The 14,883-nt window shown below is 37.7% G+C and overlaps 1 protein-coding gene and 1 long non-coding RNA gene across 4 annotated transcripts in view; one reads left to right on the forward strand and one right to left on the reverse strand.

Moving 5' to 3' along the window:
* LOC144972801 (choline O-acetyltransferase-like) overlaps positions 1 to 14,883 on the reverse strand; it is a 241,606-nt gene that overhangs the window by 135,809 nt on the left and 90,914 nt on the right. The window lies entirely within an intron of this gene.
* Positions 1 to 14,883, forward strand: part of LOC144972805 (uncharacterized) — a 35,872-nt gene that overhangs the window by 5,725 nt on the left and 15,264 nt on the right. The window lies entirely within an intron of this gene.

The raw sequence follows: 14,883 nt of genomic DNA on the forward strand, positions 1-14,883 counted from the left end.
CAAACAACATGAAAGCAACATTCACGGTAGCGTTAACTATAGTGACATACAACCAGGACATGACAGTAAGTGAGGTGGAAATTCTCAGAATTGAAAGCAGACACTTCAATGTGATATTACTGTCAACAAACCTCCACCAACGCCATTCAAGTGGCCAGTTACATCCACCATTAGTGAGAAACCAATGATTGTGATAGGTGACTTTAACTGCCACAGCACCAAATGGGGATACAATGAGAACAACAAAGATGGAGATACTGTTGAGGAATGGGCTGACCAATATAATCTGACACTCTTCTATGACGCATGAAGCATCCTTTCCAAGCGCTTGCTGGATAACAGGCTACAACCCAGACCTTGCATTTGTGTCTTCCAGATATGTCAAAAACTGTCGGCAACCCCATTCCAAAATCAGTATACAGACCTATCGCCATTGAGGTAGGATCAGTCATCTCTACGAGAACAAACAAATTATATGAACTGTGTTCGTGGACCTGGCAGCTGCCTATGACACAGTAAATCATAGGAAACTGCTCCTAAAGGTTGCAAGGGTAACTCGTAACACAAAAATAGTTGCAATAATAAAATTCCTTATGTCAAACCGTCACTTTTTGTGGAAATGGATGGGAAGAAAAGCAGATCACAAAAGAACGGACTCCCTCAAGGATCGGTACTTGCACATATCCTTTTCAACGTTTATACCAACGACCAACCTCATTTTGAGAACATCAGGGGGTTTCTATATGATCTGTGTCTTGTGTCCCAGGCCTCTGATTTCAAGACCATTGAGGAGAGACTAATGGATGTCCTGGAGCCACTCTCTGAGGCCACATTTAAAGAACTCACTTGCCAACCCAGGAAAAACTCAAGTGTGTGCTTTCCATTTAAAGAACCGCCAAGCCTAAAGAAAACAGGAAACTGAACATCTGGAATGGGAACATATTGGATAAAAACACATTTCCCATGTACTTCGGTGTTACCGTAGACCGCACAATGTCCTTTTCTCAGAACACAAAGAAAACAAAAGCAAAGGTGGCCACAAGAAACAACTTCCTAAGAAAAGAGGCAAAAACTTACACGCCATGGGGAGCAGATCCGAAAACAGTCAGGACAACCATAGTAGCCCTCTGCTATTCATCAGCCGAATAGGTCTCACCAGTCTGAGTAAGATCCTGCCATGTCAAAATAACACCTGCCGGATCATTAGAGTAACTTGAAACCGACTGCAGTTCCAGTCCTCCATCGGCTGGCTGGCATTGCACCTCCATACATTCAAAGAGCCACTGATTCCAAAGCCCAGAAATATGAATAGAAAATGGACCCAAGGCACCCAAGGCACAGCCCAATGACAAGTAGACTGAAGTCGAGAAAGAGCTTCACGATGGAAGAAAGCATCAACCCTGACCATGCAGCTGTATACAGGCGTTCCACGTTGAGAGAGTGGAACAATCATGCAAATGAAGCTGTTGGAGATCTGAGAGAAGAACTGTCCTACGGAACTGAGCTCCCCAGGAATGAATTGGTAACACTGAACAGAGCACAGGCAAAACTTGTGAGAACAACTGGAAGCATGAAAAAGTGGGGCTGGTTGAGAGTAGCTTGTGTACATGTGGGTGCCCAGAGCAGACATCCTTAGAGAATGCCAGGATGCGCTCAGCTGCACTGACCATGACCCAAGAGTCTGCTCCCCAGATGCTGTGGAGTGGGTTCGGTGTTGGTGCGAAACTGTGACGATGATGACTTGCAAAATGAATAAGTCTTACACCTGCCAATATATAAGTAAGATGACAGGATGCTGATCTTTTTAACATCAAAGTACTTTTGTAACCCGGCAGTGCTAACTTTTATGTGTAACCCAGAATGAAAAGTTATTACAAAAGACGATTGCAAGATATTTAGATAGATTGCTAGTTTAACATTGTGGTAGACGTACATATATGTATTAAAGTTACATATCCAATAACCTGTAGGTTAACAGAGAAGGAAGGGCGCACAAGTTCATTGTAATTTGAAGTTGAGGAGTTGGAACAAAGTTGATTTGCATTGAGTCAGAATTCAATCAAGTCTTAGACTTAGATTGAAAGAAAAAAAATCTTTTTTAAAACAAGAAACAAAAAAACAACCCTACAGCGTTCACCAGAATGAATAAAAACAGGACAGTCTTTAAACTGTATCAATGGAAATCACATCTTGCATATATACAAGACCTCTAGTGCTATTGCGAGGATTGGTTCTCAGTCTCACCCGTTATGCTGTATCTGAGTGCCATAACACAACTTGTGAAATCCAAATAAATTAAAAACAGATTATAAATTTATATCATATTTATTGTCATTTCATTCATATTCATGTTATTCACACTGAAATCATTTAAAAAATATAGATATGATGTTTCTCCATTAAAGGTATGCTTGTATTCTCATCCTGTGAAAGAGAAAGAAAAAAAAAAAGAAAAAAATTGATAATTATTACTGAAACTGTGTAGTTCCATTTTAAAAATCTGTGATGTAAGAGCCTCAGCAAAAGCTTTGGTTAAAAAAGGTTCTGATTCAAGAAATGCACTTCTTAGGCAGAACATGCGATTAACCTGTGTAGACTTTAGTATTATGGTCTTGCATATAATTATCAAGTGCAGAAAGTTTGCCATTAAAATGATTATTTAATAGAATTTAATATAATTTGATTCGAGAAATGGAACACAAAGGAAGAATTTGCGATTAACCTGTCCAGTCATAAGCATCATGTTCTTGTTTATAAAGTGCAGAAACTTTGCAAATAAATAGAATAAATAGAAAAGAATTTTATTCGAGAAATGGAATACAACGGCAGAATTTGCGACTAACCAGTTAAGACAAAAGCGCCATGGTCTTATTTACAAAATACAGAAACTTTGTGAATATTTCGAGAAATGTAGCACAAAAGCATCACTGTCTTGCATATGAAGTGCAGAAAGTTTGTGATTAAGCCACTGCATTATTTAATATGATGTTGCTGATAAATGAAACAATGCAATACAATTTTTAAAAATATGTTCTGCAACATCACATGGTCCCATCTATCAAATTCTACTACCATTACAAATCAGCTACATAGATGGTTTCATCAGTACTCTTATCTTGCTGATAAATTAAATTATAAATATAGAAAAGGATATAATAAACTTTAAAAAATTATTATAAAGTTAAATGGTAGACAAGATAAAGAGGTCATTGCCTATTTCTTTTTAAATTTCTTATTCATAACCAAGGAAGCAGGTTTCTTTTGCTATATTCTTCTTGACTTCACTATGTAAATGTTTCTTTCAAGTGTATAACAAGCTCACAGGGCATTTTTATAAATAAACAGGAGCCAATACCATTAAAATGGAGAGATCACTGCCAAAAATTACATAGGGATAGATATGCATTGGTTTTAACGTGTATTAGACACTGTCATTAGAAAAACGTTTTAAAAATCTTTACAAACTACAGCAAGCTGCTTTTAAAATTAAGAAACGCTCGAAAGCAAAATATGGTCCTGTTCTCTTAATCACCGCTCTCTAGTCTCTAGATTAGGTCAATAAAGCTGAGAGGTTTTATGAAGAATATAGAATATAGAAGTAGAAGAAAAACATTAATTCCAATTTTAAAAAAACAAAGAAGGGTCCATAATGATATATGAGGAATTCTATAAGATACAGTAACATGAAAGCCATTTTGATAATCTTGAAGGATAAGACTCAATGATGATGATGATGATGATAATAATAATAATTATGATACTTCTTCCTGAATATAAATTGATTAATTTCCATGGTATAGGCAGGCCAATGCTTCCAGAACAATTAAAGGAATGCAGAGACTCATTCTTGTTGTAATGTTATTTAGATCTGAAAAAAAAAAGATAAGCATGGCATTCTAAACCATTTTCCCATGGTCCCATAAAAAGCAATATCATCTCACACAAAATCATAAAGTAAAATTCATATTGACCAAACAATGGATAAAAGTTATAATTACCTTATTTTATCAATTATTATCATTGGATTTATTTAACTTTATATGTATTAATTAAATGACAATTCGAAATTAAGATACCAATGTTTGAATGAATAACTGGATCTAACTCTACAAGTAAAATGTAAATGTGCAACTTATTCAGATTTCAGCAAGCACTTGTTACAGTCTGTCGCTTCATGTTACAGGAAAAACTCCAGTTCCATGAGCCTTATGACTCTAAAGGACCAATTATTTCAAAGTAAAATGAAATACCATTTATTTTTTAAGAAAGTTATCAAGCACTATTTAAGGTCTGTTGCTTCATGTTACAGAAACAGGAAAAACTCCAGTTCCATGAGCCTTATTACTCTAAAGAACCACTTATTTCAATGTAAGAAGAAATATCATTCAATGTTGAATATATAGACATGACCTATTTCTTAATGGTTTGCTTATATTCAATAAAAACATTAGAAAACATAATGGACCTGGAACTCAGATACCACAAGGTTGTTAAAACCGTTGGGTCAGGTCTAATTTTATCAGAGGTTTATGATCATGAAGGCTAGATTACATAACCAATGTCGATTAGCTTTTTAAAAATGGGCTTTTATTTACCTTCCGGTGAACTCATTTGATCAATATTTCCTGTATTTAACTTTCTGATCACATAAGAAAAGTCTAATAAACATTGAATATATTTTAATGCCTCTAGATTTCACTTTAAAGTCAAATAAAATATCTGATCACAAATAAATTTTTTGATAATTCGATCAACAGAGAGAGCTTTTCAAAATTGTTCGCTTATTATTCCTGAGGCAAAATTTAGATAAGACATCATTTCACATATCATGGTGATTCCTATGAATTACAAAATCCTAAAAAGCTTCTTCTTCATAAAAAAACGTAGAAATAAAATTAGGTAATCTAAAGTAATCAGAGAGGTTTAGTTTTCATTTCAATCCAAGGTAAATCCGTAAAGAGTTGTAGGACCAGGCCCCTCTTGATCATTACCCACAAAATTGATTGAACTAACAGGGATGTGTATAAAACTGTAACAAAACCCCCAACGACCCCCCCCCCCCCCCCCCCCCCCCCCCAAACACTCATACAAAAACTTAAGCACAGTTTTTTCATTTTCACTTCTCTTGAGCCAAGGGAAACTCGTTGCTCATTTTAGCTGCACAGATTCGAATTCAATCGCTTTCCTCCCCCCCCCCCCCCCCCCCCCTTGTTTTTTTTTTTTTTTTTTTTGAGCGAGTCTATTCTTTTCTCCTTTTTTGTTTGGCCTTGTTCAGTTTCTGAGCATGAATTTCTTAAAATTGTTTGTTTTCTTTTTAATACAAAAATATTGGGTTTTTTCCCTCTATCTGTCTGGGAATAACCAATTTTCGTTATTGGCAGACCCTGTCTGGGAATAATCATAGCGATGACGAAAATATCAGACCGCACTCCCTGCATTTTACAATAAAATATGTTTTCTTTCACACAGCTACCGACCAAATAAGGCGAATAGGCTTGGAAGATCCAAAACGTCATACATGTAGTTTGACACCTGCCAAATATCAAAGATGCGATAAGGGGTTGAGTGGGACATTTTCTTTTCCCAGACATTCTCATTTTTTCACCACCCCTTCCTCCCTCTCTGCCATTCCTTCTCCCATCGACTCTCAGCAAAAACAATAACAAAAAGTCTTATGTGGCAAAAACGGCTACCAACTTAAATCCCTCAAACAACACAAGATATTGAAAATCGGTGGCAGAGACCCTTTGCCTTTGTCTTGTTCCTTTTCCAGTTCCAGTCATGAACAGATAATGAAGAATGAAGACCTAAAGATTGTTTCGAAATCTATTATCAGGTTAGGAAAGAGCGAGAGTCAATAAAATATGACAAGCGATGAAAGCTTCGCACCACGAAAGATGAGGATTAAAAAAATACAACTTTTGTTGAGATTCCACCTGCTGAGGAGGGGGGGGGGTGTCTGCTTTTTTTTTTTTTTTTTGTTCCTTTCTGTTTTCTTTTTCGGTCAAGTTATGACTGACACATGTTCTAGACTGTAAACGTTACCCATAAAATGTCATAAATTACGAAAAGTGTTTTCTCTCACACAGTATTCGAATCACTCACTGAATGAGCATGAAGCAGACATAAGTGAAGGAAACGTAAACTCTGTAAGTGAGAATCGGCGAGTGAAGCTGTACTGTAATGACTGACACTGACAGTGACAGTCAAATTGCGAAGTGAAATGAAAACAAATAAACAACGCATTCTAAAATTATGCCGGTGAGACATCCAAAGTTAAATACCCGAACGTTATTATGGATTAACATTGAACTAAATCGTTTCCTGCTCTCAAAACCAATCGATACAAATTACAAACTCAAACACTGAAATTGGAATCTTACCTTTGCATGAGTTGGACTGCCATTCTTTGCTGGTGATTAGGAACTTTAGCAGCCGGACAACGTTGCGCACAAAACAGGTCTCCCGTTTTTGTCGTTCAAATTGTAGATAATACACATTCAGTTAAAAACAAACACGTACAATTAAAATTGTTATTTAGTTAAATTCTTTGTCTATGGCTAAATTATTCCGAAAACCAGATTTCAAAGAGTTCTTGTTTTGTTCACACAAGCGCATTGATTTTGGTGAATAATCTTGACCGTGGTCTAAAAATAGACCGACAGTAATTTTTGATAAATTTTACCATTTGTTTAATAAAAAATCAATATTTAGATATTATTTGACGCGTGATCGAGTATTTATGAATATGTGTTTCTTTTGACACCTAACAGACATTTTTTAATGGTTATTTTTTTTCTATAATTTACATTGGAAGGTGAGCTGTCAAAGCCAGGAACATGTGTTTTGCCACGTGCTTCTAAAATGGTCACGTGATGTTGTTTATTTTATTGCACCAACTTTACTCTTCTATTGGCTAGCAAACGTCTTTTTGTAGAGGAATCGATTACTCAATTGAAGAGTGTACGACACCTGTCAAAGGGACTGATTTTCATTCCGTCTTGAGTCGATAACTTTGTCCTTCTACAACAGTAAATGGTTTGCTAGGTCTATTAGATTTGTGAAGAGTAAAACTCGTAGTAAAATACACTTAAGTAGGTACATTGTTTTTAAAAAGTAGTCCTTCAGAGCCATGAAATCGAACTCGGTCCCTTTGTGTGTGAAGCGAGTGCTCTACCGACCAAGTACTTGGGATCGCCTAAGTACATTGTTAGTTGAAATCGACTATTTTGTGATGAATTGAGCTTTTGTACATTTTTTCTAAAATCAAGAGCTTCAACGGGGTAGTCCTTTAGTGTCAGAATAGCCATTAAACCGAAACTTTTACTGGTTTGTGTTATAAAACAGTAACTATCGGTCGTAATCATAGTAGACCACTCAATTGTAGAGTACAGTCTGACAGATCAAAAAGACCCAGCCAACCAAATGCTACTGGGCGGAAACAAGATCGGGCAAAGAACGCAACTCAAGCAAGTTAAGCACTCTCCGGATTGAGCCATCAGAATCCCCATGGCTGAATTAGATAGTTTGTTGAGATCATAAATCGGAAGCTGTTACACGAAGTGGGGACACCACCCCACCAGTCTTTCTAAGATAGAACCTAAGAAATATCTAAGTCTTGGATAGAAAATAGAATTCTCATTTTTCTGACCATTTAAGCCGGTATAAGCTCCCTCCGACTTCTTGGTTCTCATAGTTCTAAAAGACTCCAACTTTTGGTATATAATAAAGATACGTGTACGAAATTGAAACAACATGCAAACCCATAGAGAAAGTGTAATTGAAGCAGTGTATCGCCAACGCGTGTATAGCTCCCTACCCTAATAGAAATCCAGGAACCGGAAACGAAATGTCACCCTCCCAGAATGCAAGATGGGGAATTCAAGTTGTGTCTATTTCCGCCCAAACTTTGTTTTATGTTTGGCTGCTTCCGTCACTGCCTCCATTTGCCCTTAGTTAAGGCGTCGAGTTACCGTAAAACTTCTTTCTGATCTGAGATTTTACGGTTTTATTTGAAGGGATTGAAATGGCTAGTGAAAGCGTGACATAAAGTTTAGTGTTACTTTGAGGGGGCAAATTTCCATTAAATATTGTAAAAGTGAATAATCTGAAAATTGCACTGATAAAGCGAATATGATTTTTTTTTAAATGTCCTCTTTATACGTATCCTTAACCCACTTCTTACCACCCAAAGGACAATCGTCACATTCGTTACGATGCAGCCAACATATGTATCATTCTGATTTCTTTAGTACATCATAATATTTGAACAAAAATGTTTGCTATAGTAAAAGTATATTAACACTGTGTTGAACAGATCGTTTAGCAGATCAAAATATGTAGAGCTATAGCAAGAACTTACAGCTTTTGTGTTTGAGTGATATTTTTGTATATCAAGGTTGGTGTGAAGTTTTGGGGACAATCCGGAAAATAGCCGGTAAGGAGAGGGTTAAGACGAGAACTGAAATATCCAAGGCGCCAGCTGCAGATTAGAGCCGCAAAGAAAGCTAAGGGGAGGTAACTCGCTCTAAGCCACACCGTGCGGGGGAAACTCAAACTCGGCACTTTCAGTGTAAGACTCAAAGACCACATCGCTGTGCCACGTAGCGTGGTAATGAGAGAGGATGGGTAATAAATGTTGATTCTGTCTCTTGCCTCAGCAAGTCTTTTTAAACTTGAGTGTGTGTGTTTGCGCAGACGTTGTAATTGTTGTTGTTGTTGTTGTTGTTGTTGTTGTTGTTGTTGTTATATAATTGGGTATTATTCATTAGTTGTTGTTATTTAAACGTATTTTCTCAGGCTCGAAAGGTTTTATGTTTCCACTCCAATCATTATTTTATAGACATATTAAATGGATATGAATTTTATGAAAACTTGAGCTTTTATATAGAGCAATATCCACTGAATCTGCTCAAATCGCTTTTTTTAAAAGAGTCATAGTCAACAGCAACACTGAACATGTAGGACAAGACACGAAGCCAGTGATGCGAAAATTACATTTTATTTCCACATAGATGCGGTTGTTATCGGTCAGGAACTCATTTTACATCGGAAGTTGGCCTTTTTCCAAGAACTCAACTTTTCGATGCTTAAAGTAGAACTTAAACCAAGGGCCTACATAATATCCAATAGCACAAAGCCACACATGAGTGGATTACGATAGCATTTATCCCATATTATGGTTGAATCAAGCATGCATGAACTCAAGTCTTGTATGAATGAGGATCCGTGCAAACGTTTGATGAAGACAAGTGGGGAAAATGTGACATTTGAAATACAATTTAGATATGTCATATCAATATTAGAGTAGATTCAGGTCAAACCGGACACGGGTCAAACCGGACGCTACCCGACTCGATGTCTAATTTCCTTTCGTTTTGTTTTTCCCCCGGTGCATATTTCTAGTAACTAAGCACACGTCTCTTGTGACGTTTTTCCTGCCGTTTCAATGAGTGCAATCAAGGAGAAGTCAAAGAACTGTGTTTTCATCGAGATATTTCTCACAAAACGTAAGTATCCCGTTCTTTGTTATGGGTTGCAAGGTGTGCAAGGAAGTTGCTATTTAAGCTATTTATACGTTTTTATTAAGGAGTTTCGGCTCAACCACTGCACTACATGCTATTTTAGGATCGTTTGATTGTGGTTAGATCGTCTGACGATGTCCGGTTTTCATTTTAGCTCCAGTTTGGGGGTGTCCGGTTTGACCAAAGAAAATTTAAACGATTCAGGTGAAACCGGACGGGTTGATTAAGTTGTTTATTATTATTCTAGACGTCTATAATATTATTTGTTGCAATGCTTTCCTTGTATTTCTGTTGACCGGCCTATGTTTATCATGATTATTATTATTATTAGAAAATTAGGGAGGCCTTCCGAAAGCCTCTACACCTACATCCCCAGTATTATAATGTTTTGGGAGGGGGGAAACTTTTTTTATAATGTTCTGGTAGGGGGTTTGGGAGGGGGGAGACTTTAAAAATAAAACTTTTCCCCCTCCCAAACCCCCTACTAGAACATTATAAAAAAAATACTGGGGATGTAGGAGCTTTCGGAAGGCCTCCCTAAAATTATATTATGTTCACCATTGTAAAGGAAAATTTACATTATTAGACTAGCCAGTCTATGAAAATGAAGATCAAATATCTAAATAAAGTTAATTTTTTCACATTGTTACAGGCACCAAGATGCCGCGATCAAAGTACACTGACAAGAGTGTGGATGCTGCACTTGATGCCATCCGCACAAAAAATCTTTCATTCCGCCAGGCCGCTGCGACCTACTCTGTCCCGAAATCAACCCTGATGGACAAGATGGCCGGAAAATACCCCGTCCATAGGGTATCTCATACAGTGTTGGCCACAGAGGAGGAGAAAAAAACTTGTCAAATGGATGGTGGCCTGTGCCAGGGCAGGTGAAGGGAAGGACAGGGAGCAGCTGTGCCTGGAGGTGCAAAGAATAATTAATGCTGAAGGCAGAGAGACCCCCTTCAAAAACAACAAGCCAGGATATTACTGGTACAAAGCATTCATGGAGAGACACAAGGGGGAGGTGCGGGAGAGAAAAGCGATGTCCCTTGGGGAACAACGCGCCCAGGTATCAGAAGGAAAGATACGTGGGTGGTTCCACACCATGCGGACATCGCTAATGTCAAATGGCATCGACATTACTAAGGTCCCCCCCCCCCCCCAGCAACGTCTTCAATTGCGACGAGACTGGCTTCCCTTTCTACCTGGGAGGTTCAGTCATCATTGCAGACATTTCTTCCAAGCACCCCTATCAAGTCGGCTCCGATAACAAAACCCAAGTGACGGTGCTCGGAAGGGGAAGGGCAAGAAGAGAAGAGTGGAGTCTAGTGCAGAGGATGATGATACGATGGTTGTGTATGATGACAGGTCGGACGTTGAGATGGATATGGATGAGTTATGTGGTGTGAATGACAAAGATGAACGTTTATGTGATTTTTGTGGAAGTGATAGGAACCTGGATGGATGGATTTGGTGCAAGTGTGGGAGGTGGTACCACAGAGGATGTACTGGCAGAGAGAGAGAGAGAGAGAGAGAGAGAGAGAGAGAGAGAGAGAGAAGAGATAGAGAGAGAGAGAGAGAAGATACTGGGGATGAGTGAGGAGAAGATCAGTGTTTTCACGCTTGTTTGTACATTGTGCAAGTGACATGTTGCGTTATGATTATGTACCCTATAAATTGTTTTGAATAAATTATTTTTGTCTTTCTCTGGTGAAAATGAACATAAAGGTGTTTATTTATCTATCTAGACGTCTAGATCTAGTCTAGCTATTTATGAAAATATATGGCAGTCGTTTTGGGGAAGGAAACATTCTGCCAATTTATGGAAAGAGTCCTTCAAAGTCCTTGGAATGCTGGAATCGAACCCTAAATTGACCAATGACCCGGCAGATATTTTACAAACTGAGCCTATGGATCTGTTGTAACTGTTTATGAATTGAAAACTATTAAAAAAACAAAAGAAAACAGAGTTTTTCAACATCCGTGAAGGGTGTCCGGTTTGCCCAAGTTGGGTGTCCGGTTGGACCTTAACGTTCCATAAGTGTCCGGTAGTACCACAATGTCACGAATAACATTTTGCGTCGAGAACATGGAAAAGACTGCTTAGGGTGCAAAATCGGCTTGTTCACCTGAAACCGGCCACTTGAGCGTTACATTTTACGACATCACTATACAGCATTGGTCTTATTTCTGGCCAGCAGTCTTCCATTCTCTGAGACGACCACAGATAAGGCTTGTGTGTCCGGTAAGCCTGAATCTACTCTATGTCATAATTCATATTAGGATGAATATTGTCCATCCTGTATCGCTAAAATAGAGATCAATGTTCAGTCGCTGGTGTTATTTATCAACGTGTCTTTAAAAGCAACATGAAGCATCACTTTGACTTGAGGAAAAAAATGTGTCCGGTTAAGTTGGTATAGCAAGATTATAATTTAACTTTTTGTCATAAGCTGGTGTATGCTGGAGTATGAGCTGTAAAGCCCTTTGAGTATGTTTAGTGGATATTGTGCTAAATAAAAAGCTCAAGTAATAATAATAATAATAATAATAAAGTAATAATAAATAATAATAATAATAATAATAATAATAATAATAATAATAATTAATAATAATAATAATAATAATAATAATAATAATAATAATTTTTATAGCGCCTTTTCCACCAATAGTGATCGGAAACGCTTATACAAAGATATATATATATATATATATATATATATATATATATATATATTATATATATATATATATATATATATATATATATATATATATATATATGTGTGTGTGTGTGTGTGTGTGTGTGTGTGTGTGCACATGCGATCATAGATATCATTCAATAAAATCACTCACATAAAACTGAAACGAAGTACTGTCTTCAAAGAGGCTTAAAAGGAGGACAGGGAATTACGGTGTCTGCTGAAAGGGCATTCCACACAGAGGGAGCAGAATGTGCTAAAGCACGTCGTGAAAAATACGACTTAGCAATCAAAGGGTTCAAGTACAGGGAAGCTGAGAGATGAGCGGAGAGAGCGATATTCGGATTGTAGATAGAAGAGATGACAAGTAGTTGGGGGCAGTGGCGTGGATGCATTATAATAAATGGTATACTAAATGGTGCTTCTATTGTACTCTGCTTTACTACAACATACAAAATAAAACGATAGAAACAATAAAATGACCCAATATATATCAAAGGGAGGGGGGGGGGGCAAAATACCTCAACATACCAACAATCTACCAACCCACCTCATAACATCAAAGACTAACCTGGGTGGTAATTATAGTTCTTTTGATTGTGTTCCACACTTGGAAGCAACGTCTTTCATTTTCCTTGCTATCGACCGCTGTCGTCATTATCGCTACAACAACCACGACCCCCCCCCCCCCCACCCACTCCAAACCGACCTCACCCCACCACCCAACTCATCCCATGCTTAACTTGAATCCAATTCCCCGACCCCTACCATACAACACATTTCACATTTATACCTTGACTAGCATACATAAGCACAAATTTCTAAATACATACACACACACACACACACACACACGCGCGCACACACACACATACACAAAGACATATAATATATATATATATGAATATACACACGCGTACGACCCCCTACCCCGTTAATAAGCGGACAGCCCTGTACACTTCTTGTCAATACAGACAGCCTCATTAGTGATCAGGTCCATTGATCCCGAGTTCGATTTCTGCCGCTCACACGCGTTCACACACAAGAGCGACATTTCCACCTGCTCATTTTCTCAGGTAAATCAGTCTCCCATACCCTTGTACCCGGTAATAATTTAATTCCCATTTGTCGTCCCCTTTCTTCGTGTTTCATTTCCCATATGTTTATCTCTCCCTCAGCATCCTTATGGACCACTCTTTGGTAGTAACTTTATCATTTGCGAACCGGAGGAATTGTTCAGTTTACTTTTAATGGAGTATTAGACATTTTAGGTTATCTTCTTCATCATCACCACCACCACCATCATCATCATCATCATCATCATCATCATCATCATCATCATCATCATCATCATCATCATCATCATCATAATCATCATGATTATCATCATCATCAGCAGCAGCAGTAACAACAACAACAACAGCATCAACACATGTAACAACACCATCGTTGTCGTCGTCGCCATGACCAAAAATAAATGTGTATCATTGCTCAGATTAAAACAAACACATTCGCATCACCACACACTTCATCATTATCATCATCATCATAATCAGCAGCAGCAGCACCAGCATCACCATCATCACCACCACCACCATCATCATCATCATCATCATCATCATCAGCTGGGTTTCTTCTCTTTCCAGATGTTGGATTCCATGGTTTTTCATCTCCTTCTATCAGGGGCGATTTCTCAACATATGTTTATCTTTGTTGATCTTCGATATTTTTCTGCCAGCTTTTCCTCTTTCTTCAGCTACCTCGCTTTCCGTCTACTTTTCCCTGCAGCTTCTTCTTTTGGATCATTTCACGCCTACTAATATGACCGGATGCAAGTTTTCTCTGCCTGATGATCTTCAGGAGCTCTGTCTGTGTTATGCTGACATGTACGAGTATTTATAGGGCAGCAATAAAGGCCAGCATCTGTCTCTCCCCATACTAAACATTCCAAAGCTCTCTAAGTCTATATTCTTTTAATTCCGCCGACAATGTTTGCTTCTTACTTGTGTTAGTCAACTGTTAAGGCTTTGAATCCTCTGAAAATCAGAGTTTCGCAACACCACACCTCCCGAATTCACCCAGTACAGCTCTGACTGCATAGCTGGGTCTTCTTTTGATGCGCCAAATAGTACATTACAATAGGGAGCATTGATTATTGTTTATTATTATTTCACGAAAAAAAGGAGGCATATCCATTTCCCTTTTAATTTTTTTTTCATGGTGGTAATGACTTTGCCTCATTGTTTTACGAATCCGTCCTATTGATTTCCAACGTATGTCAATTTACTGTTAAGATAAACTTTGGGTGTTAAAATTAAAGCTTGTTATATCAGATAATGTTGTAATATATTTGTACTGAAATAATTTGTGAGGCAATCTATATTTCCTGGGGCTATAATTGAGTGGGAGTATTGATAATAAGCAGGGGAATAGTTTGTTTTTAAACTATAGACTAACAGTGTTTGTAGTGACAGGAGAAGAGAAATTAAGTTGTTGTTTTTGTTTGTTTTTGTTTTTATTTTTTTGTTTCTATTTTGTTTGATTGATTTTAGAATGTAATGGCGCTTGTCAATCTTTTTGTTCATATAATCACTTGGAAGAAGGAACAAATATGCTGCTGTGCTCTGGCAAAACACGTTTTAAAATGTTGCCAGAAT

The sequence above is a fragment of the Berghia stephanieae genome, chromosome 5, assembly GCF_034508935.2.
Source record: "Berghia stephanieae isolate SIO BIC M18660-M18661 chromosome 5, UCSD_Bste_1.3, whole genome shotgun sequence".
NCBI lineage: Eukaryota > Metazoa > Mollusca > Gastropoda > Nudibranchia > Aeolidiidae > Berghia > Berghia stephanieae.